Here is a 26,075-nt window from a genome sequence, read left to right as displayed (position 1 = left end):
TTTTTTGGATGCACATATTATAGTATGTTTAAGAAATCATGGAGTTATGATGGATTATCGTAATCAAATCTTGCACACATCCAAGTCCCAGGCTTGAATCTCTGGGAACATCTATGAGTCCTCCCTCTCTATCTCAAACACAAAGTCCTGAACATTCTTGAACATTCTTATCCCTTCACTGGAATTCATCTTTCCTTTCATTCACCTCCACGTCCACCACAAACCCCTTCCTCATTTTTCTCTCTATACCACAGTCACCACTTCAGCATTTGGCCTATTATAATAGTTGCCCTACCTCTGGACTCTCACTGCTCTGACCTTCTCACCTCCCCAACTTCCATTATTCCTGCCTCTAAAAAGATGCAGAAACCTACAGTGTAGCATTGTACAAAAATGCAGGCTTTGTCAGACAGACATGAGGCCAAATCTCGGTCCTGCCGTTAATTAGTCATGTGCATAAGTTACTCAGCCCCTTTAAGCCTCAGTTTCTTCATTTTTAAAATGGGAGTAATAAGAAGTGCCTTATCAGACTGCTTTGAGAATTAGAGTGGGCAATGAATACTTACTGATTTAAAGAGTGACTAAGTAAAACAGAACATGAAACTTCTACTGCAGGACCACATAAATACTGGGCATTTAATATTGGCACCAATCATCATTACTATTGTATTTACCATGTTTAATTATTATGCAGTGTACAGTGTTGTTACCAGTGATCTAACTTTTGGTTTGGCAGGTAAGTTTTACCTGGATTTTTAGGCTTATGTTTCTGCCCTCTCTTACATCAACATGTCACTCCACTCATACCCTTCTGTGCATTCTTTTCTAAATAAGACTCATGAATCCCCATCTGTGAGTATTAGTTCCCTCTACTACCCCTGCCTGGAGCATTCTCATGCCCCTCTGCTTATCCAAATATTAAGTCTTTAAATCATCCCACCTCCTTTCTAAATCATCTCTGACTAAACCAGACCAGAGTAATTTCTTCATCCACAAAGCTTTTTCTCTATGCCAAGCATCCACCACTAAGTCTAAGTGAGTCTTCCCAACTTGAGTATAAACTACTTGAGGGCATGGACCTCATCCTGTACCTCATGGATACATAGCACTTAGCAGAGTTTCCAGCACATAGTTGGAACTCCATAAATCTTAACCATCATCATTATAATTTAGCCAGGTCACAACAGATTTCTTTTTAATCATTATCTTACACTATCAAAAATCTATTAAGCAAAAGCTTTTTATCCCTTATTTTTGAGGTTCTGCATGTGGGTGTACATTTCTGAAGTTAGAAATATGATTCTACCAGAAGTTCATTCAAGTAGACCTTGAGAGAACTAGTATCCAGGTAAGTTGTTTTTAGCCTTTTGCAGCTTCATATCTGTGAAGATATAGAGAAAGGGTAGATACATAAGGGTTTTTTCCCATGTAATTTGAGGCTTTGTTCATTCACAGGTGATAGCCTCAGAACTTTGATTGGATCAGTAATAGCAGAGCTGACTTCTCTGTTTGTTTATGATAAATTAGTATGGAGCAAAACTGCTGAGTTTTCACTCCAGGGAAAGGACCGTGGGAAGAATGAGTTCATAAAGATGAAAATACCTTGTCAACTGTAACACAGCAGCTTCTGGATGAGTATTACAGTCATCAACACCACTGTTATCACCCTTGATAAGGGTCAGATCACAGGGATTCTCTTAAGGGCAGAAGATGGTCTTATACTTTTTGGAATTCCCCCTACTACCCAAATTGGGTTTATTCAAAGATAGCTCAGACTCTAGTCCTCTCTCTTCAGAGTTACCAACTAGAAAAACTTTGCAAAGTTTTGCTTATTAATAAAACTCTCACAGAGAAACAATATGGCTTAGGTATGAGTGAATAAATGTCTGCATGTGCAATAAATGACCCAAATTTCTCTAGAAATACCTGGAAGGGCAACCCACCTTCTGACAGTGTCATTAACAAGCTGTGTGTATTCGTTGTTTGCATGCACAGAGCTCCCCACCACTAGCCAGGATCTGCGATCTGGGACCAGCTACTTCACCAAGCACAAATTTTAATGAGGGACTCTGCAGTGGAAAGCTATGGCTGCCACCACTTTTTACATGACCCGGGGCTGCTGATTGGCACCAAGGAGGCTTGCCAAGGTCTTGGGGAGTGTGGAAAGGAGCAGTCAGCTGTGTGCAGATAGACTTTTCACATGTTGTTGGCAGCCAGTGAGAGCAAGCTACATAAATACAGCTCCCAGCCACATGAAGCTTGCAAAATTAAACTTATCTGGATAGAAAACACAAAATTAAACTTACTTTCATTCAGCTGCATGTCACTGCATTTCAGGCAAAAAAAAGAAAAAGCGTTTATTTGTTTGTTCATACAAACCTGTCTTCCCCCAAACCAAAATTCTTCTAAATAAATTAACCAGATCCAGGATTTAGAGTCAAAAGTTCTGGATTTAAATCCGAGCTCTGCGCCTTGCTAGTTAGTTGTGTGATCCTGAGGAAACTATTTAAACTCTAGGGATCATCATTTCTTAATTTATAAGGAGACTAATGAAAGCAAAAATTTTTTAATTTAATTCTCACAGAACAGCTGTGAGAATTCAATGAGGTGATACTGTCTTGGGTCAGGTTTCCCAGAAGCAGAGCCTGACATGAGGATTCACGGGCCAGTAATTCAGCACTAAGTGCTCCCCAGAGAAACAGGTAAGGCCATGGGGAAAGCAGGGCTGGGAGAGAAAGAAAACAAGCCAGGGTGCATTTCAGGGAAAGTCCCAGGGAGAGGGACTACTGCCTGATCCCACAGGCAAACTCTGGAGCATAAATTATGCCTGAGTTTGTCCTAACCCCAAACAAGGGAGCTGGTCTTTCATACTCCACACCTGCCAGTCATTGCCTAAGAGCTGTCCCAGGGAACTAAACTTCCAGGCCCTGGCAAGGCTGCATGTGGGGGGAAAGGAACTCCAGTGACTGGGAGCAGTTTTCAGAGAAGAGTTGCAGGGACAGGCTGATGGAGGAAAATGTGCCCCAAAGCTGGGAGAGAAGTGCTGGTTATAACAAAAAAGAGTCAAGAGTAGACCCTAGCCTGGGAAGTGGTAGGACCTGGATCTGCATCTGCCAGTGAGAAAAAGTATGTCATCTGTTTTAAGATGGAAGTTTCCATGCAGCTAAATGTCCAGAAGCCTGAAGTACTTTCTGAACTATTGGCCTTGCCCAAATGCTGTGTGTTCAATACCCTAGAGAGAGTCTTGAGCAGCTTCTTAGGATATGATCAATATTTTCTTCCTCATTGCTAGTCAGGTTGCGAGTGAGAAATCAAGACAAGGTTGACATTAAAATAATGAAATGGAAGCAATTCAGGGGGAATGAACTCAATTTTTCTTGACCCTTTGGAGATTTCTGGCAGAAGATGGAAAGGGGTCAGGAAATGGTTCCAGGTTTGCTAATAGCCAAATCCCCAGAGTTGGTTCTTGGGACAAATTTCACCAATCCCCAGTAAAGGTTTCTCTGATCACTAACCCTGAGGCCTAGCCACTTCAATCACCACTTACAAGGGGCCACTGGGCAGCACCCCCTCCACCAGATATCTCACTCATTATATTGTCAGTGGCTTTGTGTAGGACATTTAACCTTTAAGGGACAGGAGGGTCAAACTCCAGAAATGAGAGAATGTTAGATGTAACTTCTGATTTCATCAGTCCCTGAAATCAGGATGCCCCTATATCCCCAAATCCTGGCACTTTATCTCCCATGAAGAACAACTCTGGGGACTTCCTGATGAAAATTTGGCTCCCACTGTGTGAATAGAGATTCTCCAAGCACATTGGTTGTTCCTTTTTCCAGGTGGAAAGATGGCAATGCCAAAAATATTCAGTCTTCCCGGGGCAGAACAAAGAGAGAGCTGAGACAGAACTCTGAGCTCCACTTACAGCTCCACGCTTTCGTCCCAATTAACAGGTATTCCCTGAGCTGTCATGGAGGCCGGACTCCCTGCTCCGTGCCAGCGGGCAGACCAAGATGAGTGAGGTGGCCCTGCGTTCATGCACTCATTTACCTCTGCTCTGCCCCGGGAGGGAGCACTGGAAGCAAAGACGAGCGTTTTAAGGGGAAGGGTGGCTGTGAGGGACGAGTCCTAGGGCTGAGGAGGAGAGGGGCGAATGAAGGAAGTCAGGGGGATTCTGTGTAGGGGTAGAAGCCAGCAGGCGAGATTGAGTGGATCATAGTGAAGAAGCAGAAGCCGCAGCAAAGACTGCTTATGGCAACATGATTTCTCTCAGCATCCTTACCTCGAGCCTCTTCCTCACCATGCTTAGCAGAAAAATATCTGCTTTGGGGAGCATTGGAGGAAACAGCTTCTGCCCTTCATTCCCTCCTCTCACACACTCCTTCCTAAGGCAAGAGAGAAGCCTTACCTAAGGGGAAAACTGCACCCCAAACTCCTAAAGGTTATCACAGAGATGGCTCACAATAAATGTGGATGATGGATAGGATTTCTAAGCAGATGAAAAGGAGATATCAAAGAAGCAACTGAAACAAGAACTATTACAAATCAAGAATCAAGGTTTAAAGTTGGAGGGGGTCAGCAAAAATGGTGATGACTGTGTGTCCAATATTTCTCAGGACAGTCCTGGTTTTGCCTCATGTCCTGGCTGCATTATTAATAATACCCCCTTTTCCTCTCAATCATGTCTCAGTTTGGAAAATAAATTAAATGGTCACAATAAAGGAAATGGGATCCAGCATGTGGGAGGGAGAGTAATTAGCCTTCACAGGAGAACATCTACTCCTCAGGCAAACAAAGAGGAAAAGATGGAGATTTATGAGCAGTCAATACAAGTGATCAAAAGAGCAAATTGTTACTACCAACCAAAGAAACTGAGGTTATTTCTAAGGCCTCCTCTAGCTCCCAAAATCCTGATTCTGTGGGTTTTCCCAATAATAAGGGAAGAGGGGAGTGCTGAGAAATGTCATGGGTTGGTTGCTTGGCAAAGAGTTACCAAGAGATGATAATCTGAGTTTCTCTAACTAGTAGCTCAACTGCAGGCCTCTCACTCCTGCCCACCCACTAAGAAACCCTAACTGGAGGCATTTTAATCTCCAAGAAATGACTTAGAACCTAATTAATTGTACAGAAAGTTGTGTGAAAATAGAAAGAGAGGAAGTGGACAAGTCAAACAATAGTAATTTGCTGGTATAGTCTTAGCACTGCCAGAGGACAATGTGTCCTTTTTATGGGCTTATATTTAACAAACAAATTTTTAAATTATAACTTGTGCATTTGCCTACAAAGAGAGAAGGGACCAACCAGCCAATTCAATATTTGCACATACACAAATATACACATACCTCTGCTCTACTCCAATAATTATGTATTCTCATTATAAATAAGTAACAGGGATTTTCCACTTACATATCAAGCTCACATGACTTTAGTGAGTGTGAGTCAGTTCTTTTAGCCCGGCCTTCTCAGAACAAATGCACAAACTCATGTTTCTGAAACCATAAAGCTAAAAAGCTGACCCCAAGTTGGGTAAGTCCCAGGAGGTCCTGACTGAGCTATCAGACCACTTCTTTTTTTGGTAACTCTATATTTTTCTTCAACATTAATACCTAGGATCTCTGAACAGTTCTGGAGCCTCTGCACCTCCTCTGCTGTGGGTAAAGCTGAGCAACTCAGGGCTTATCTGTGGTGGGATTGAAGTGCTGATTCTTCCTCTCTGCATCCTCTGAGGACCCCTGGGCCCATCATCCTGGACTGCCCATCTGGGCAATCTAATTCTCCTCTTAATTCCCTTCTGTCTGGGGCCAGCTTCCTGGAGTATATAGCCTGATAACTCTTGCCCTTCCAGATACTTTCTGTTTTTGAGGAGCCCCCTCAGGCAAATAGAAAATGTCATTAAAACATTACGAATTTCTTTCTTAATGTTTTGTCTTTGCCAACCCACCTGATTTAGCAAATGTTATTTCCTGCTACTCTCCAGCCCGTCAGGTAGATACAGCCAACCCCACGTTCTCACCAGTGGCTCAGGCCCCTCTCCTACAGTATTCTCTTCTTGTCTCCCTCCCTTCCTTCCTGAGCTCCCAGGCCCAGCCTAAGCATCCTGCCTCTCTCCAGGCAGCCCTCTTTGTGTACTGGCTCACTTCCCTAACCTCCAAGAGTTCTCACTATCTGTCAAGCCAATGTCTTGCACTTGCTCACACCCCAGCAGCAAGAGAGAAGCTAGAATCAGGAAGGTGAGCAGGGCCAGGGAAGCCTGAAGTCCAGGGTGTAATCTAGTGGGAGCTGTGCCTCTTCAGGTCACCTGCCAGACAAGGGCCATTTTAGATTTTTAGGCATGCTAAAGGTAATTTTTTATGAAAGAATGTTTTCAATAATACGCTGGCATAAGAAGCTGTTAGTGCAAAGTGAGCAGGAAATGCCTAGTCGTTAGAATGCCTCTGTGTGGCTGCATCTTTCAAGCTTGATTAATATTTAATGTGATTGTCCTTAAAATCTGTCACTACTTGGCAGTGATCAGAGAGTACCAGTGATAGAAGCACAAATATTTGTCCTAGCGCTATGCTGTCTGCTAGGGTTATATGATTAATAAATTTTGCCTGGTCACCCACAGAGATTTTGTCTTCTAATTTATCCAGTGGTAGTGTTAATCAAAAATGCTGGAACCAGTATGAAAAAGAGAGGAAGGGCAGGTTGTTAGTAGCTCTGAGGTTTTTCCTTTAATTATTGAAAGGGTAGCCCGTTGCTTAAAGGGACTGGCTGACAAATTTAAAAGTCCTCGAAATCCTGCTGGAACTAGAGCAGACACTCTTGAAACCTGAATTTCATCAAGGCAGACACAGTCTGAAGAGAGGAGAATGTGCCAAACAAATGCTTTAAAATTAAAAAGAAGGGAGGATTGGTACAGAGAGTGACAGTTTTTGCTTCAGGGAGAACAATAAAACCTTTTCTTTTTTTCCCTTTATTTCAGAGAAAATGCACACAAAATACCAGATGCTGTACCTTCAACAATTCAAATAGTGCAACACTAAATATACCAAGCAAGAAAGAACATTCTGGAAGGAGACAAAAGAGAGAGTGTCCAGCTGTGAAGTGAATACAGACTTTGTCTACTCCAGCTAAATCCTAAGGTATGCCCCTAACTCCTCAATTGTCACAAGGTGGTCCATGCAGCACCATCTTCTAGTTTTTCTGTTTAAGGTGGGAAGAAAGTCCTACAGGTCTCTCTTCAGGGCTTCCTGACTATATGATCAAGCTAACTGTTCAGAATTGCTGTGCCCTGAGGGGTGAGATTGTGGGCTTAAAGCATTGGCTTCAGTCATTCAGACCTGAGTCTGTCCTAGCTCTGCCACTTGCTGAGTGTGTAATCTTGAACAAGTTACTTTACCTTTCTGGGATCTAGTTTTCTCATCTATAAAAGGAGATCAATACTTTTCTTGTGGGGGTGGAAGTTGAAGTTTAAATGACCTGTAAAGTATACAACAGTAGTCCTTATTCCAGGAAATCCATACCTTCAAAATCTCTCATTCCTACCTTCATCCCCTTTCTCTCTCTCCCTTCCTCCCTCCTATCTTCTCAGGAAGCATTAAGTTCCAGCCGTCCTACCAATATCAGCCCCTCAGGTCTGCTGGCTTACCTGGATATTCATTTTCATGACACACACAGTCATCTCTCAAGTCCTAGAACAAAGACATTGATGTGGTTCTATCAGAAGGTGTCTAGTTCAATAGTCACTATATTATTACCATCATCATTATTAATTAGGTGTCTGCTGTGTGCTAGTTTTATAAAAGATGACTAGCCACCTGTATCCTATAAGACTAAATTGCCAGCCAGGCCAAATTAGTTTGTGCCAAACGCAAATACTATGCAGGGTAGTGTGGGTGTGCAAAGGAGAAACTGACAGAGAAGAGGGATTTGGGCTCAATGTCCAACTCTGAACGCTGACAATTGCATGAAAGGAGGCTGACGGGAATATGGGGCTAAGTCTACAGGCTCTCCTTTCCCCCAGCTTAATGGAGATATAATTGACCTATAACAGTGTGTAAGTTTAAGGTGTGCTATGTGGTGCATTTGATATGTGTATATTTTATGAAATGATCACCACAATAAGATTTGTTAATGCATCCTTCTCCTCACATTTTTATCTTTTTCCTTTTTTTGGTGTGGTTTGAATTAAGATCTACTCTCAGCAAATTTCAAGTATACAATATAGTACTGTTAAACATAACCACCATGCTGTACATTAGATCCCCAGAGCTTATTCACCTTATAACTGGAAGTTTGTACCCTTGGGCCACCTCCATTCCTCATCACCCCCACTCCTGGCAACCACCAACCTACTCTCTATGTTTATGAGTTTGCTTCTTTTGAGATCCATATGTAAGTGAGATCATCCAGTATTCTGCTCTGTCTGACATTTTGCTTAGCATAATGCTCTCAAGGTTCATCCACATTGTCACAAATGGCAGGATTTCCTTCCTTTTTCATGGAAAAAGATAGAAATATACCACATTTGATTTATTCATTCATCCATCAACAGACAGGTGTTGCCATGTCTTAACTATTGCAACTAATGCTATACTGAACATGAGGGGGCAGCTGCATCTTGGAGATGGTGACTTCATTTCCTGCAGATCTGTGCCCAAAAGTGGGATCGCTGGCTCATCCTGCAGCTGTGAAATAGCCAATGACATACCCACAAAGGAATCACACTCACAACTTACTATGCTCAAAATACAAATTTTGAACATGAATCTCCAACGTATATAAATGCAAATATAATTACTCATATACATAAATACATGCATATACATATAACATACCAATAAATTCATGTATTATAAAACATACTCAAAAGTAGTAATTTAAGTGAAGGGATAAATAGTAGCTATGTCCTTAAACTGAAGTTGAATATTTCTCTTTTCTCTCATGTATCATCCCGTGCAGCTTCTGAGACATGTGTGCCTTAAGTTGGAGATGGTTGTTCTAACTAACCATCTGAGCCTTCAGCCCCTTCAATAAGGAGTGTCTGTTTTCAATTAGTTCTGCTATGTTGAGCAAATCCTGAGTATGAGCACCTTCTATGAGCACTGCTCATTGTACTAGAAATTCAAAGATGAACAAGTCAGATGCAGTCCTGGCCCTCAGGGTGCTCATAATCTAGTGAGACAGAACCACAGGAAACATGTCACTAGAATGTTGGGAATTTGCCCGTAGGCACTTAGCCCAGCCTGGGAGGAGAAGTGAGCAATGCTTCCAGGAACATACCTGAACTTAGTCATGAAGCATGAGTAGGAGTCAGGAGTTGAAGACTGGTGATCAGTTGATGGACTAAAAATGTGTGTTTCCATGTAGGTTTCCAAAACATGCATCTGTGAAAAGGAGAGTACCAGCTAGTTGAATCACAGAAATTGAGGATTAAAGCCCAAAAAGAATGTAAGAAGGTATATGTAACATGTCCTGACCTCTGAATAATTAACTTGTCTATAGTAGACTTACACTAAGTCTAAAAGCCAAAACCTGGGCATCCCATTCCTAGCCTGGCAGCCAAATCCCTGAGAAACCGGAAGCAAAGCATTTTGACTGCTTCAATTCTACGACCTTATCTAAAAAGTGAAGTATCAACAGATCTCTGTAGGAAATACATTAACCACTAAACATGCAGAGAAATCCCTTGTAAATGTAAAAACACTATCTTGAAGCTCCCAAATTGAAACTAAGCCCTTGTCTAAGAGCTTCACTATTGTGATGAACTAGGACCAATTTTCAAGAGAAGAACCTGAGTCACAAGAATGGCAAGCACTATCCACTGGCACTGCAAGAACTCAGGCTCATTATCAAGTCCTCTACCCTTCCATACACTCAGTGTCCCTGCAAGTTCTGCCTTAAGCCTTCTTCTCCCCTCTACCTTCCTCCATACCCATAAAAGCGCTGAGAGCTCCCACATCTCTACCTGTAGCCTTGAACTCTTTTATGAGCCCCCTGCCCATTCACCTATCTCTTGACCATTACTCCACTGGATATCTCAACTGAAATGTCCAAACTGAAGCAATTATTTTCCCCTAATAAACCTAACCCTCTTCCTGGGTTTCTTAGTTTGGGGGACTGGTAGCCCCATCTACCAGATTCCCCAAGACAGAATTACAGAGTTATTCAGCCCCCAGTTCTTAACCATAAATCACCCAGGACGATGGACTTTATCTCTTAACTCTCAAACCTCACATCTCCATACCTCTCCATCCCTACAGCCACTTCCCTATTGAACTCTGCTGAAATAGTCTTCTTCCCTTCCAATCCATTTCAAAATGTAAATCTTACCATGCCATTCTCTTGCTTAAAACTCTTCATGGTTTTCCACTGCCCTGAGTAAAAAGTCCAAATGCCTTAACATGGCTTATAGGCCCTTCATGACCTGGCCCTGTCTACATCTCCAGCTTCATTTTTCACCTCTTCCCTCCTCAGATTATATGTCCTAGCCATATTTTTCCTGTTCCACTAATTCTCTGTACTCTCTTCTACTACTGGCTTTCTTGTATATAGTTCTTCTGCTTGGATTACTCCTCCCTCTTCATTTGGTTAATTCCTACTTATTTTTCAAACCATCTTCCTCTGGGAACTTTCCCCTCACCCACTAAATTAACTTGTTAGGTCTGCAATGTATTCCCAGTTCCATCTATACTAGACAAGAAAGTGTGGGCTATGCTGTGGCAATAATAAATCCCAACACTTTAGTGACTTAATAACATTTTCTTTTTTAACATTTAATTTGGAAATAATTTCAAACTTACAAAAAGTTGCAAAACTGATAATTGTACAAGGAACATCCATATACCCTTTTTCTAGATTTGCCTATTCATTTACCCCCCATTTGTGTCAGTATATGAGGGTAAGTTACACAAAGTATGGCCCTTTACCCCAAATACTTCAGTGTGTATTTCCTAAGAATAGAGAAGCTGCTTACATAACCATAGTACAATTGTCATTTTAACAGGTTTACATGAACATAATACTTTAAAAAATCTAATCTAACATTTGTATTCTAATTTTGTCATCTGATATGATTGTGTCCTTTGTAACATTTTTCCCCTTCCAGTACATAATCCATTCTAGGGACAGATATTGCATGTAGTTGCCTCCTTTAATCTGGAATATTGTCATAGTCCATCTTTGTCTTTTATGACATTGACATTACAAGTCTATTTCTCATTCACATCATAGTCTGAAGCAGACTAGGCTGCCCTCCTCCATCTTGAAGCTATGCTCTCTGAAATGTACGGCCTCCAAAGTCATCAAGGCAAGGTAAGAGCATGGAGAAGGTATGTCCTGGATGGAAATGACACATCACTTCCACTCACATGCCTTTGGTGAAAATTAATCACACAACCTTCCCAAATGCAAGGGGCTGAGAAGTATAGAAAAGCAGATAAATAAGTGAGTGCTAACAGTTTCTGCCATGCTTCCTACACTTCTTTCATGAAACTTACCCTGACCTGTCATAAATGCCCATGGAACTAGTTATCACACAGGTAGACTTTTGACTGTCATGGTGAATTTACCTTGGTCACTGCCTCCCCCCCAGCATTTAGTATAGTGCCTAGAACAGAGTCACGACTCATTAAATATTTGTTGAACAAATAAATGATCAAGTTTGCTCAGTTTACCTATCATATCAAATACCATGCACTCTCAAGAATCCTAACAAATTTCACTCAACCTCAAGAACTGTAACAACATTTAAAAACTCAGAATAGAGTTTACACGTTGAGTTTGGGCAAAGAATTTTCCCTAAACTCCCACTCGGATGATCAATTCTAGAAAAAAGATGAAAGCCTCACTAATGGCTGCAAATAAAGCCAGGAAATAGTTAATAATCACCTAATTGTAGTTTATAAATTGTCTGTGGAATAGCCACAAATTTCAAGATCCCCACCCACTGCTTGGTAGGATATGCAAATTAAGGGAAAGCAAAAGCTCAGTTTAAGTCATATAAATATTGACCCCATCTCTAAAGAGTCTCTCCGGAGCCTTTAATAATTTGTTAGAGAAGATTCTCCATCTCTTCCTTAAAGCTTTTGGATGAAACGTAGTGCGTTTGTGGAGGTTACTGAGAATAATAAGCATGACCTTGAAAACCTACAGCCCAGAGATGTAGAGACTTGCCCAATATCACAAAACTGGCAAATGACAATGCTAACATCACAAATGGGATTTCTGATTCTGTCTCTCATGGTAACCTTCCGTTTTACCTGGAAACCTGGTCAAGTCCCAGCTCAGGTGAGCTGCTACCACCTCTGTTTAGCTATTTCTACTTCACCATCCAAATTCATCAGTCAATACTGTGTCCCCATAGTGCTTTACCTCCAGGCTCAGTCCTAGAAATCTCTAAATGTATTTGGGATTGGCCACTGCCCCATCTGTTTCTCACCTATAGCTCTGGGAGATGGGTTTCTGTTTTCTTCACTTATATTTTCCCCCAGTTGCCATGTTAACTGCCCAGAGTTGTTACAGATCTGATGACATAATCTCCAAGCCCCTTCCTAGGCATAAACCTCAGCTTTGAACTCCCCCTGAAACTGGAGCCGGGACATCTAAGCTGATGTCTTATGGCAGGCAAAGGCTATGGAAACATAGGCATCATCCTGGCTCCTGTAATAGTGGCTTTCATCCTATTTCTTCCCTGTAACAGAGTCCAGTTAGCTCTTTTGTAAAGGCTCTACCTTGAACATCTCTTACTAATTAAGCCCATTCCTTCTTGGCAGTCTCTTTGTACTGCAAATGGGACTCAGCACTGGCTGCTGTGTGATCTGCAGTCACATGAGTTACAAAGGTGCAGGGTGGCCAGGGAGCACTCTGAGAGGAGTGCAAGAGGAGGAGAGGGCACAAAGGAGTGATAAATGGTGTGTTTGTTCTAAGAAGAAATTACATATCCCCTCCTGGACTCTTAACTAAGCATTGAATTGTTTTATAACCAAGCCCTAAGGAAAAAAAAGCCATAAAATGAGTATTAGACATGTCAAAAAACCTACTTTAAAGGATTTGCTCATTTGCCCAATAATGTGAAATAGTGCTTTTTTGCAGCTTCGCGTTTTCACAGTAGCCAACATACATACAGTGATTGTGCCAGGCACCTTTTAAGTACTTAATGTATACTAATTCTTTAAATCTTGGTATCAGCTTATGAAATAGATGCCATTATTATGTTATGGATGGGGAAACTGAGGTACAGGGAGCTTGAGGATAGCTCGGTCTTGTAATACTGCATGGCCAGCTACAACTGGAACTTGGCAGTTTAAGAGTTGAGGTCTCAACCACTATACCAAACCTCCACAGAAAAAAGAAAACAGCACTGAATTTCCTCACCTAGTAAGTGTTTTACTTGTGCAAATTGTTAATCTCATCCTCCGTCTCCTCACTGGGACAAGGCTAAAAGTGTCCACCCTGTTGGTTGAATAGAAGGATTAGTGGCACTGCCTGTAAAGTGACTCCTTTGGGAATCTACAGCACGTACACCATAAGTTTTTATTATTATTATCTTTGTCCTTCTTTACATATCAAGAGGGACTCCACAGCAGGTTCTTATGTTAACAGAATCACCATGCAAGATGTAATCATTTAAATCTAAGACCAGAGGCACTGAATAAGTATTAATATTGACAGTTTTCAGTATTGAAATTTAACCTCAGGTTGACAAATGTCATGGATCCAAACACCAAGGAGAAATTTCCTGAAATCTTCACCTCTCTCTCCCTGTGGTCCATCAGGGTTTGGCCAGTTCCCAGGGCCAGTCTCACCCCGGCGGGCCCTTGGGCAGCCAGGTGGAGGGGAGGCCCTTTGGGCCCCTCGGGATGGGCTTGAGCGTGGGCTTAGAGCCTCCCCAGAGTATACCTTATTCCAGAATTCAGACCTAGAACCCCCCTGCCTCCCAGGAGCTCTCCAGATTGGGTGAGGCCTGGGTTAACCACTGGAGCAGGTCCAGACTGAAAGGGCTCCCCTGGGAAGGAGAGGACAAGAACGGTAAAGAAGGAAAACACTCCACAACCTCAGAGATTCCCAGGCCCAAGTTAAGCCTTACACCAAGCAGAAAACTGGTTGAGCTCAAAAGTCCCTTTCAATCCTTGTGCAAACTTCTTTCATAGAAGAAAAAAGCCATAAAACACACAGCTTCCAGTCAGGGCCTTGTGACCACAGCAGGCTTCTAGCCTGAAAACGCAAGTCCAGAGAAACCCAGGCAGGGAAGGGAGATCAACTGCAGTGGATCCCCCTTGGAAACTCGACCGCGTGGAGGTTATCCCGTAACAGCGGAGGAGAGTCAGGCAAGGGGGTCAGTCCTGCCTCAGGTCCCCTGAGGCAGACGGAGCCTCAGGAGTTTAGGAGGACCTCATCCTCTCAACACGGAGGATCCATGAGGGGCACTGAGGCCGGCGCTTTGAGAATGAAGTTGAAACGGGTAATCCTGATGTGTGGTTTTGTCAGCATAAGATAAAAACTGTCACTAGAAAAAGAAAATTGCTCATGAAAGGGCAAAAGCCTTTCTTGTCTACTCAGAAGAGTCAAAGAAAATGCATCTGCTCAGCTGCTGAACTTTGCTTGAAAAGCAAAGGAAAATCTATGAACCAGGAGAACTAACAATACCTCTGCTCAGGGCGAGGCTTCCTGGTCAAATTAAAATTTCCAGCTAAAGAAATCGTTGTTATAATCCTTAGACATGAAGTTAATATAATTAGGTAATAGCTATGAACTTAGATCTCTCAGCAAGCTGACAGGGTAGGAAAGGTGTCTAGACTGGGCCTCATTAAAACTAAACAAATAAACACCAAGCTTCCGAAAGAATGCCCAGGGTGTTGGGGTATGGGGGATACAATGAGTGTGAGATCAGGAAGGGGCAGAAGCAGAGCAATGGAGCAGGAAAAGCTCTAAATTGGATGTCAGGAAACTTGAGTTTGTGTCTGGCAGCTGCATGGCCTCGGACAAATTGTTCAAGTTAGTGCTTCTTAAGACGAAGCATGAATCAGAATCCTCTGGAGGGCTGCTTAAAATGCAGATTGCTGGGCCTTACCCCTCGAGTTTCAGATTCCCTATGTGCAGGATGGGGCCTGAGAATTCATATTGCCAAACACTTCCCAGGGGAGGCTGATGCTGATGGTCCAAGGATCAAACTTTGGAACCTGCTAGGCCTACCCGGGCCTGTTCCCAAATTACTGAAATGAAAAAGGAAAGCAGGTAATCTCTCAGCTCTCCTCCTGTTATAAAATTCTCTGAGATGAGCAAGCTGGGAAAAAAATAAGCCATCCCTATAGTAGCAAGAGAATTACCCCACGATAGTGGGCGCAGCTATTTCAGGAAGCCACAGCTGAACCTGCTGTCAGGGAGGAGCACACAAGTGGCTCAGCGGCCCCCCCAAAGCCCAACATCTAGACAGACAGCAAGCCTGGACCCTAGGCAGTCACAGCGCAGGCCAGAAATGAGCAGTCTGCCCCACCTGTTAAAAAACAAAAATGAGAAAAGCCCAAGAAATATCAGAGTATTATCAGTCAAATTGATGTCAATTTAGTAAGAGTCGCAGGCAGATTGTGAGGAAGGCGCAGGCATAAGGGACTGAGGTGTGAAACTATTTGAAATGATAAGAGAACTATTTGAAATGATATGTTATCCTATTTTAAATGCAAAGCCGATTGTTCGTTTTTGTCACCCTTGACACTTTGGTATACTTCTCTGTGAACATATCAGCTATGCTTGGGATTTGGGTAGGAAAGAATTATTAAAAAATCATGTATAAATGCCAGAGCCCATTCAAGGGTCTGAGAGCCCTGTGTTCACTTTATACTTGTTAGTTTGTGTAAGTAAATGCAGTAATAAAGTTTGAGTATTTGATATTCCTTGACTATTTGGTCTGTTCCCCTACATTTATGAATAAGTATACATCTCTTGTAACCATAATGTTCATATGAGAGTTTATAAAACTGATATAACTAAGGACCATTGAAAAAATCTGATTGAAATATATATATTAATATTTATAATTAGTTGAGCTCATATACACATATCATACATATACATGTAATTAAACCTACATAAGTTTCTTATTATATATCCAATTACTTCTGTGGTTAAAAATATCTTTGGAGCAAAGCCAACCTAAGTTCCAATTTTGGCTCCATCATTTGGTAGCCAAGAGATGTTGGGCAAGTAACTTGACCCTCCTAAGCCTTGGTTCCCCCAACCCAGGAAAAATTGGGGTAAAAGTATTTACCTCAGATAGTTATTGTGAGGATTACATGAGTTAATGTATAATAAAGCACTACATTCAGGAAATGGTGGCTATTATTATAAAACAATGTGACATGTTTTTTCATTAAAATGTTTAATAAATTATGTATGGGGGATTTAATAAGTATCATATTGACATAATCAGTTTCTAACTTAAAAAATTGGTCCCTGGGTGGAGCCAAGATGGTGGCGTGAGTAGAGCAGCGGAGATCTCCTCCCAAAACCTCATATATCTGTGAAAATATAACAAAGACAACTCTTCCTAGAATAAAGACCAGAGGACACAGGACAACATCCAGAACACATCCACACCTGAGAGAACCCATTGCCTCGTAAAGGGGGTAAGATACAAGCCCCGGCCCGGCGGGAGCTGAGCGCCCCTCCCCCCAGCTCCAGGCGGGAGAAGAATAGGCAGAGCAGCAGAGAGACGGAGCCCAGGACTGCTGAACACCCAGCCCCAGCTATCTGGACCAGAGTGCAGACACAGTGCGTTGTGCGGGGTCCTGGATACTAGGGAAACAGGGCAGCAAGAACGGAGAGTGGGTACCGGAGGCCTGGCGCCGGAGGACATAACAAAAGAGAGCGGTCATTTTTTTTTTTTTCTGTTTTGTTTTGGCGAGCGCTTTTTGGAAGTCTTAAAGGGATAGGGACCCCAATACTAGGGAAACAGGGCAGCAAGACCAGTGAGCAGATGCCTGAGGCTGGCGCCGGAGAATAAAGAGGAACAATCGGCCATTTTTTTTTTTTTTAATTTAAAAAAAATTTTTTTTTTTTGTGGTCGTTGTTTTGTTTTGGCGGGTGCTTTTTGGAAGTCTTAAAGGGGCAGGGAGGGACACTTAATCCAGAGGTAGGGAATCCAGGGAGCTCTGGGCACCCTAATCCTCTGGGCTGCAGGGAGCAGGGAGGCCCCTTACGGAGATAAATAGCCTCCCAGCCGCTCCCGCTCCAACGCGACTCCACCACTTTGGAGCAGCTGCCCGAGCCAGGCCACGCCCACAGCAACAGCGGAGATTAACTCCATAGCAGCCGGGCAGGAAGCAGAAACCCTGTCTGCGCGCAGCTACCCAGCACAAGCCACTAGAGGTCGCTGTTCTCTCCGGAGAGGAAGGCCGCAAACCAACAAGAAGGGAAGTTCATCCAGGCTTCACTCGTTCCAGCTCTGCAAACTATTCCTATCACCATGAAAAGGCAAAACTACAGGCAGACAAAGATCACAGAGACAACACCAGAGAAGGAGACAGACCTAACCAGTCTTCCTGAAAAAGAATTCAAAATAAAAATCATAAACATGCTGACAGAGATGCAGAGAAATATGCAAGAGATATGGGAAGAAGTACGGAGGGAGATCACAGATGCCAGAAAGGAGATTACAGAAATGAAACAAACTCTGGAAGGGTTTATAAGCAGAATGGACAGGATGCAAGAGGCCATTGATGGAATTGAAACCAGAAAACAGGAACGCATAGAAGCTGACAAAGAGAGAGATAAAAGGATCTCCAGGAATGAAACAATATTAAGAGAACTGTGTGACCAATCCAAAAGTAACAATATCTGTATTATAGGGGTACCAGAAGAAGAAGAGAGAGGAAAAGGGATGGAAAGTATCTTGGAAGAAATAATTGCTGAAAACTTCCCCAAACTGGGGGAGGAAATAATCAAACAGACCACGGAAATACACAGAACCCCCAACAGAAAGGATCCAAGGAGGACAACACCAAGACACATAGTAATTAAAATGGCAAAGATCAAGGAAAAGGTAAGAGTTTTAAAGGCAGCTAGAGAGAAAAAGGTCACATATAAAGGAAAACCCATCAGGCTAACATCAGACTTCTCAACAGAAACCCTACAGGCCAGAAGAGAATGTCATGATATATTTAAAACAATGAAACAGAAGGGCTTTGAACCAAGGATACTGTATCCAGCACGACTATCATTCAAATATGATGGTGGGATTAAACAATTCCCAGACAAACAAAAGCTGAGGGAATTTGCTTCCCACAAACCACTTCTACAGGACATCTTACAGGGACTGCTCTAGATGTGAGCACTCCTAGAAAGAGCACAGAACAAAACACCCAACATATGAAGAATGGAGGAGGAGGAATAAGAAGGGAGAGAAGAAAAGAATCTCCAGACAGTGTATATAACAGCTCAATAAGCAAGCTAAGTTAGGTAGTAAGATACTAAAGAGGCTAACCTTGAACCTTTGGTAACCACGAATTTAAAGCCTGCAATGGCAATAAGTACATATCTTTCAATAGTCACCCTAAATGTTAATGGACTGAATGCACCAATCAAAAGACACAGAGGAACAGAATGGATAAAAAAGCAAGACCCATCTATATGCTGCTTACAAGAAACTCACCTCAAACCCAAAGACATGTACAGACTAAAAGTCAAGGGATGGAAAAACATATTTCAGGCAAACAACAGCGAGAAGAAAGCAGGGGTTGCAGTACTCATATCAGACAAAATAGACTTCAAAACAAAGAAAGTAATAAGAGATAAAGAAGGACACTACATAATGATAAAGGGCTCAGTCCAACAAGAGGATATAACCATTCTAAATATATATGCTCCCAACACAGGAGCACCAGCATATGTGAAACAAATACTAACAGAACTAAAGGGGGAAATAGACTGCAATGCATTCACTCTAGGAGACTTCAACACACCACTCACCCCAAAGGATAGATCCACTGGGCAGAAAATAAGTAAGGACACGGAAGCACTGAACAACACAGTAGAGCAGAAGGACCTAATAGACATCTACAAAACTCTACATCCAAAAGCAACAGGATACACATTCTTCTCAAGTGCACATGGAACATTCTCCAGAATAGACCACATACTAGGCCACAAAAAGAGCCTCAGAAAATTCCGAAAGATTGAAATCCTACCAACCAACTTTTCAGACCACAAAGGCATAAAACTAGAAATAAACTGTACAAAGAAAGCAAAGAGGCTCACAAACACATGGAGGCTTAAAAAAACACTCCTAAATAATCAATGGATCAATGACCAAATCAAAATGGAGATCCAGCAATATATGGAAACAAATGACAACAACAACACTAAGCCCCAACTTCTGTGGCACACAGCAAAAGCACTCTTAAGAGGAAAGTATATAGCACTCCAAGCATATTTTAAAAAGGAATAACAATCCCAAATGAATGGTCTAATGTCACAATTATCAAAATTGGAAAAAGAAGAACAAATGAGGCCTAAGGTCAGCAGAAGGAGGGACATAATAAAGATCAGAGAAGAAATAAATAAAATTGAGAAGAATAAAACAATAGCAAAAATGAATGAAACCAAGAGCTGGTTCTTTGAGAAAATAAGCAAAATAGATAAGCCTCTAGCCAGACTTATTAAGAGGAAAAGAGAGTCAATACAAATCAACAGTATCAGAAACGAGAAAGGAAAAATCAAGACGGACCCCACAGAAATACAAAGAATTCTTAGAGAATACTATGAAAACCAATATGCTAACAAGCTGGGAAACGTAGGAGAAATGGAAAACTTCCTAGAAAAATACAACCTTCCAAGACTGACCCAGAAAGAAACAGAAAATCTAAACAGACCAATTACCAGCAATGAAATTGAAGTGGTAATCAAAAAACTACGAAACAACAAAACCCCCGGGCCAGATGGATTTACCTCAGAATTTTATCAGACATACAGGGAAGACATAGTACCCATTCTCCTTAAAGCTTTCCAAAAAATAGAGGAGGAGGGGATACTCCCAAACACATTCTATGAAGCTAACATCACCCTAATACCAAAACCAGGAAAAGACCCCACCAAAAAAGAAAACTACAGACCAATATCCCTGATGAACGTAGATGCAAAAATACTCAACAAAATATTAGCAAACCGAATTCAAAAATACATCAAAAGGATCATACACCATGACCAAGTGGGATTCATCCCAGGGATGCAAGGATGGTACAACATTCGAAAGTCCATCAACATCATCCACCACATCAACAAAAAGAAAGACAAAAACCACATGATCATCTCCATAGATGCTGAAAAAGCATTTGACAAAGTTCAACATCCATTCATGATAAAAACTCTCAGCAAAATGGGAATAGAGGGCAGGTACCTCAACATAATAAAGGCCATCTATGATAAACCCACAGCCAACATTATATTGAACAGCGAGAAGCTGAAAGCATTCCCTCTGAGATCGGGAACTAGACAGGGATGCCCACTCTCCCCACTGTTATTTAACATAGTACTGGAGGTCCTAGCCACGGCAATCAGACAAAACAAAGAAATACAAGGAATCCAGATTGGTAAAGAAGAAGTTAAACTGTCACTATTTGCAGATGACATGATACTGTACATAAAAAACCCTAAAGACTCCACCCCAAAACTACTAGAACTGATATCGGAATACAGCAAAGTTGCAGGATACAAAATCAACACACAGAAATCTGTGGCTTTCCTATACACTAACAATGAACCAACAGAAAGAGAAATCAGGAAAACAACTCCATTCACAATTGCATCAAAAAAATAAAATACCTAGGAATAAACCTAACCAAAGAAGTGAAAGACTTATACTCTGAAAACTACAAGTCACTCTTAAGAGAAATTAAAGGGGACACTAACAGATGGAAACTCATCCCATGCTCATGGCTAGGAAGAATTAATATCGTCAAAATGGCCACACTGCCCAAAGCAATATACAGATTTGATGCAATCCCTATGAAACTACCAGCAACATTCTTCAATGAACTGGAACAAATAATTCAAAAATTCATATGGAAACACCAAAGACCCTGAATAGCCAAAGCAGTCCTGAGAAAGAAGAATAAAGTAGGGGGTATCTCACTCCCCAACTTCAAGCTCTACTATAAAGCCATAGTAATCAAGACAATTTGGTACTGGCACAAGAACAGAGCCACAGACCAGTGGAACAGACTAGAGAATCCAGACATTAACCCAGACATATATGGTCAATTAATATTTGATAAAGGAGCCATGGACATACAATGGCGAAATGATAGTCTCTTCAACAGATGGTGCTGCCAAAACTGGACAGCTACATGTAGGAGAATGAAACTGGACCATTGTCTAACCCCATATACAAAAGTAAACTCAAAATGGATCAAAGACCTGAATGTAAGTCATGAAACCATTAAACTCTTGGAAGAAAACATAGGCAAAAACCTCTTAGACATAAACATCAGTGACCTCTTCTTGAACATATCTCCCCGGGCAAGGAAAACAACAGCAAAAATGAACAAGTGGGACTATATTAAGCTGAAAAGCTTCTGTACAGCAAAAGACACCATCAATAGAACAAAAAGGAACCCAACAGTATGGGAGAATATATTTGAAAATGCCAGATCCGATAAAGGCTTGACGTCCAGAATATATAAAGAGCTTACATGCCTCAACAAACAAAAAACAAATAACCCAATTAAAAAATGGGCAGAGGAACTGAACAGACAGTTCTCCAAAAAAGAAATACAGATGGCCAATGGACACATGAAAAGATGCTCCACATCGCTAATTATCAGAGAAATGCAAATTAAAACTACAATGAGGTATCACCTCACACCAGTAAGGATGGCTGCCATTCAAAAGACAAACAACAACAAATGTTGGCGAGGCTGTGGAGAAAGGGGAACCCTCCTACACTGCTGGTGGGAATGTAAATTAGTTCAACCATTGTGGAAAGCAGTATGGAGGTACATCAAAATGCTCAAAACAGACTTACCATTTGACCCAGGAATTGCACTCCTAGGAATTTACCCTAAGAATGCAGCTATCAAGTATGAGAAAGACCGATGCACCCCTATGTTTATCGCAGCACTATTTACAATAGCCAAGAATTGGAAGCAACCTAAATGTCCATCGATAGATGAATGGATAAAGAAGACGTGGTACATGTACACAATGGAATACTACTCAGCCACAAGAAAAGGGCAAATCCTACCATTTGCAGCAACATGGATGGAGCTGGAGGGTATTATGCTCAGTGAAACAAGCCAAGCGGAGAAAGAGAAATACCAAATGATTTCACTCATCTGTGGAATGTAACTACAAAGGAAAAACTGAAGGAACAAAACAGCAGCAGAATCACAGAACTCAAGAATGGACTAACAGGTATCAAAGGGAAAGGGACTGGGGAGGATGGGTGGGTAGGGAGGGATAAAGGGGGGAAGAAGAAGGGGGTTATTAAGATTAGCATGCATGGGGGTTGGGAGAAAGGGGAGGGCTGTACAACACAGAGAAGGCAAGTAGTGATTCTACAACATTTTGCCATGCTGATGGACAGTGACTGTAAAGGGGTTTATAGGGGGTACCTGGTATAGGGGAGAGCCTAGTAAACATAATATTCATCATGTAAGTGTAGATTAATGATACAAAAAAAAAAGGCAGTTCCTGTGTGGTGACCTCCAATGAGTTCTACACAAGGGTATAAAGGGCATATAAAAGTGTAGGCAAAGGGCCTGTTTGTGTTTATACAGAGGATCAAAGCCTAATTTGGCTACCCTGAAAATCAACTAAGATATGATATGAAAAAGAACTTCCAACATCAGCACTCTCTGGAAGACTCATGCCAGAAGATGATCATCAAAAATCCCCAACAAAGATCTACACACTGCTACAGGTGTAGATGCACTCATCCCACCAGTTCCTGGACTTGCCATGGGAATGAAGAAGGAGATATCTAAGCTGGCCTGTGCATACAGTAAAACAACAAATTTGACTGGATCTATACTGTTGGAACTCAACCAAGAATTAGGAGAAGTGCAAATTGTAGTGCTCCAAAATCTTACAACTACAGACTATTTACTGTTAAAAGAACATATGGGATGTGAACAGTCCCCAGGAATGGGTTGTTTTAATTTGTCTGATTTCTCTCAGTCTGTTCAAGTTCAGTTGGACAATATCCACCATATCATAGATAAGTTTTCACAAATGCCTAAGGTGCCTAACTGGTTTTCTTGGTTTCACTGGAGATGGCTGTTAATTACAGGTATGCTTTGGTTATGTAACCATACTCCTATTATGTTAATGTGTGTGCGCAATTTAATTAGTAGTTTAAAACCTATACATGCTGAAGTTACTCTACAAGAAGATAGGTCAAAGAAATAATCAATCTTCCCATGTTTTCTTCCGCCTTCTACTTCTATAGCTTTTCTTCTTCCTTCCTAATTACAACCCTTAAATAGAATTCGTGCCTCATATCAAATTTACCGAGTATCATAATTCTTCCAAGTGGTAAAGATACATCAAGACAAATGCTGGGCATAGAAGCCACAGGGCATAAATATGCAAAGAAGTAAAAAGCTAACCTTTTCAAACAATAAGGCTTCTCTCTCACTTACCAACTTTACATTTCCCTGTATGGCCCCGGAAGATGACTGGTTAGCCAGAGACGGGTAAGATTCCTCAAGGGAGGAACAACCTAAGACAGGCACAGTTGCAGGGAGGCCATCAGGTGAGAAATTGGGGATCAACAGAGGTGAGGCTTAGAACCTCACCCCCCCTGTTCTGAGAGAAATCTTCTGCATACATTGATGTTTTATTGCCCTTGCCCAGCTTGGATTAACACATAGTCTACAGGCACACACCTGATCATCTACATTTGCTCTCTTACAACACTAAACTATGTTTTCTACCTTTATCTTGTATCTACCTACCACTTCAGCATTTTATTAAAAATAATAATAATAAAGAGAGAAATGTGGTATCCATATATAAATCAAGTATAAAAATCAAATGACTATTCATATTTGAACTGACTGTTTATAGTCCATAATGCATGAGCAAAACCAAAAGTTTCTGTGATGACTGCCCTTGCACTGTTCACCATGTAACTGATTCACTATGTAAGGATTTGTTCTCCATGTATGAACTTGTTCGTTATGCTTCAGAAGATTGGAGACTGATGAAAATTAGGCTTGGGGTGGATTGATGATTGTGCATTAAGCATTGACTCCCCTATACAGAATCTTATTGTTGTTAACAACCATTTGATCAATAAATATGAGAGATGCCCTCACAAAAAAAAAAAAAAAAAAAAAAGGACAGACTTCCAATGGTAAAATAAATAAGTAACCGGGATGTAATATATAGCATAAGGAATATAGTCAAAATATTGTAACAACTTGGTATGGTGATAGCTGGTACCTAGAATTATCATGTATATAAATGTTGAATCACTGTGTTGTATACCTGAAACTAATGTAATACTGTGTATCAACTACCCTTCAATAAAAAATAATTATGGTAACCTAATAGGCAGTGACCATAACCTAAAGGAAACTGGATTCATTTTATGAATTTGCTAGCTGGTCTTTCCTGTTACATCTTTAGCCATAAGTTATAGCCAATGATTCATGTGTGAAATGGTCCTTTTTACCCGTATCTCTGACCTTAACTACTAGCTCTTTGGATTGTCTCACCACCACTTTCTGCATGACGTCCCACTGCCTATTTGCTATTTTCACGCACAGCTGTCTTCCATATTATTATGCCTGGCATCACCCAGTCACATTTACAGATAGCTTAAGGCACTGGATTCACCTACTGTGTACAAAGCATGCAAAAAGACCCAGCTTTTGCCGTAAGCAGCAATTCTCGTCTAAGGTCTTCAATTTTATGTTTGGTTAATAATTCATTAGTATATTAAACCAGCAAGTTTTTAGAGAAACACTCCATAGACCAGGGGTGGGCTGAACACTCTGGGGGGCTATATGGGAGTAAAAACATGATCTTAGAGTCTAACGAGAGAATTAATATCTAGATGCACATAACAATCATAAGTAGAAAGTAGGATGCTGTAAGTATCACCAAGGAGAGCTCCAAACTAACACCCATCTGTGGTTCAGAAGACAGAGTATCCCTATGAGGAGAGGCCTAGGGAGGCAAGCTGGAGCAAGGAACATGGAGCTATTGTAAGGTTTTGTATTTCTCTATAACTGCATAAGTTGAGAGAGGAAATTTGGAGATGAAGGGATGATATTCATAAAGATATTGATGTATAAAAATAGGTGGGGTTTCTTCTGGTCACAGGTAACATAGGAAGTGGAAAGAAGTGGATAATATAGGTTAATAATGCCTAACATTTGCTGAATACCTGGTGTGTGCTTTACATACTTTTGTCCATTATTTCATTTAATCTTCAGAACAACCTTATAAGCTAAGTATTCACTGAAACCAGCACACTTTCCTATCCCTGGAAACAATGCTGCAATCAGGCAGATACTTATTCCTGGAAGATAAGACTGTGAAGAACAGAAACTCACTTAAAGATCCTCACCTCAGGGCACCAGCCAATCCAAAGCTGTTCTTGTAAACTGCCCAGTCCCAAACTCCTCTGTCGTTCCAACCCACCTTAAAATCATGCGGTCCAGGCCCTAAAAGCTCTGGCATCCCCTTATGAGACACTACAGTCCTTGCCTAATGGTGATCTCTCCTTTTTAGCAGTTAAGTCTAATAAACTCCTCTGTGCTTGATATCAGATGTTTTTCTCAAGCTGTCTATAGCCCTATTTTACAGATGAGAAAACTGAGGCACAGAAAGGTGAACTGACCTGTTCAGTGTTTCAAAATTAAATGGCAGAGATGGAACCAAAACTCTGATATCTCTGTTGCTATAGTTCAAGCTCTTAACCAGACAGTGGAGGCTATAAATAGCGACTTAGAAGTTGGGATATTTTTGGTACCCAAAAGGATGTTCCTCCTCCTCAAGCCTTTCTGCCCCCTACTTGCTTGCCCCCTATCCTGTACCCTCTACATCACTAGCGAGGGTCCACATAACCTCTGTCTCCACACTTCCAGATA

Source organism: Manis pentadactyla, chromosome 11 (assembly GCF_030020395.1).
Source record: "Manis pentadactyla isolate mManPen7 chromosome 11, mManPen7.hap1, whole genome shotgun sequence".
Classification (NCBI taxonomy): Eukaryota; Metazoa; Chordata; class Mammalia; order Pholidota; family Manidae; genus Manis; species Manis pentadactyla.
The sequence above is the reverse complement of the archived record's forward strand: the minus strand, read 5'-3'. Positions refer to the sequence as shown.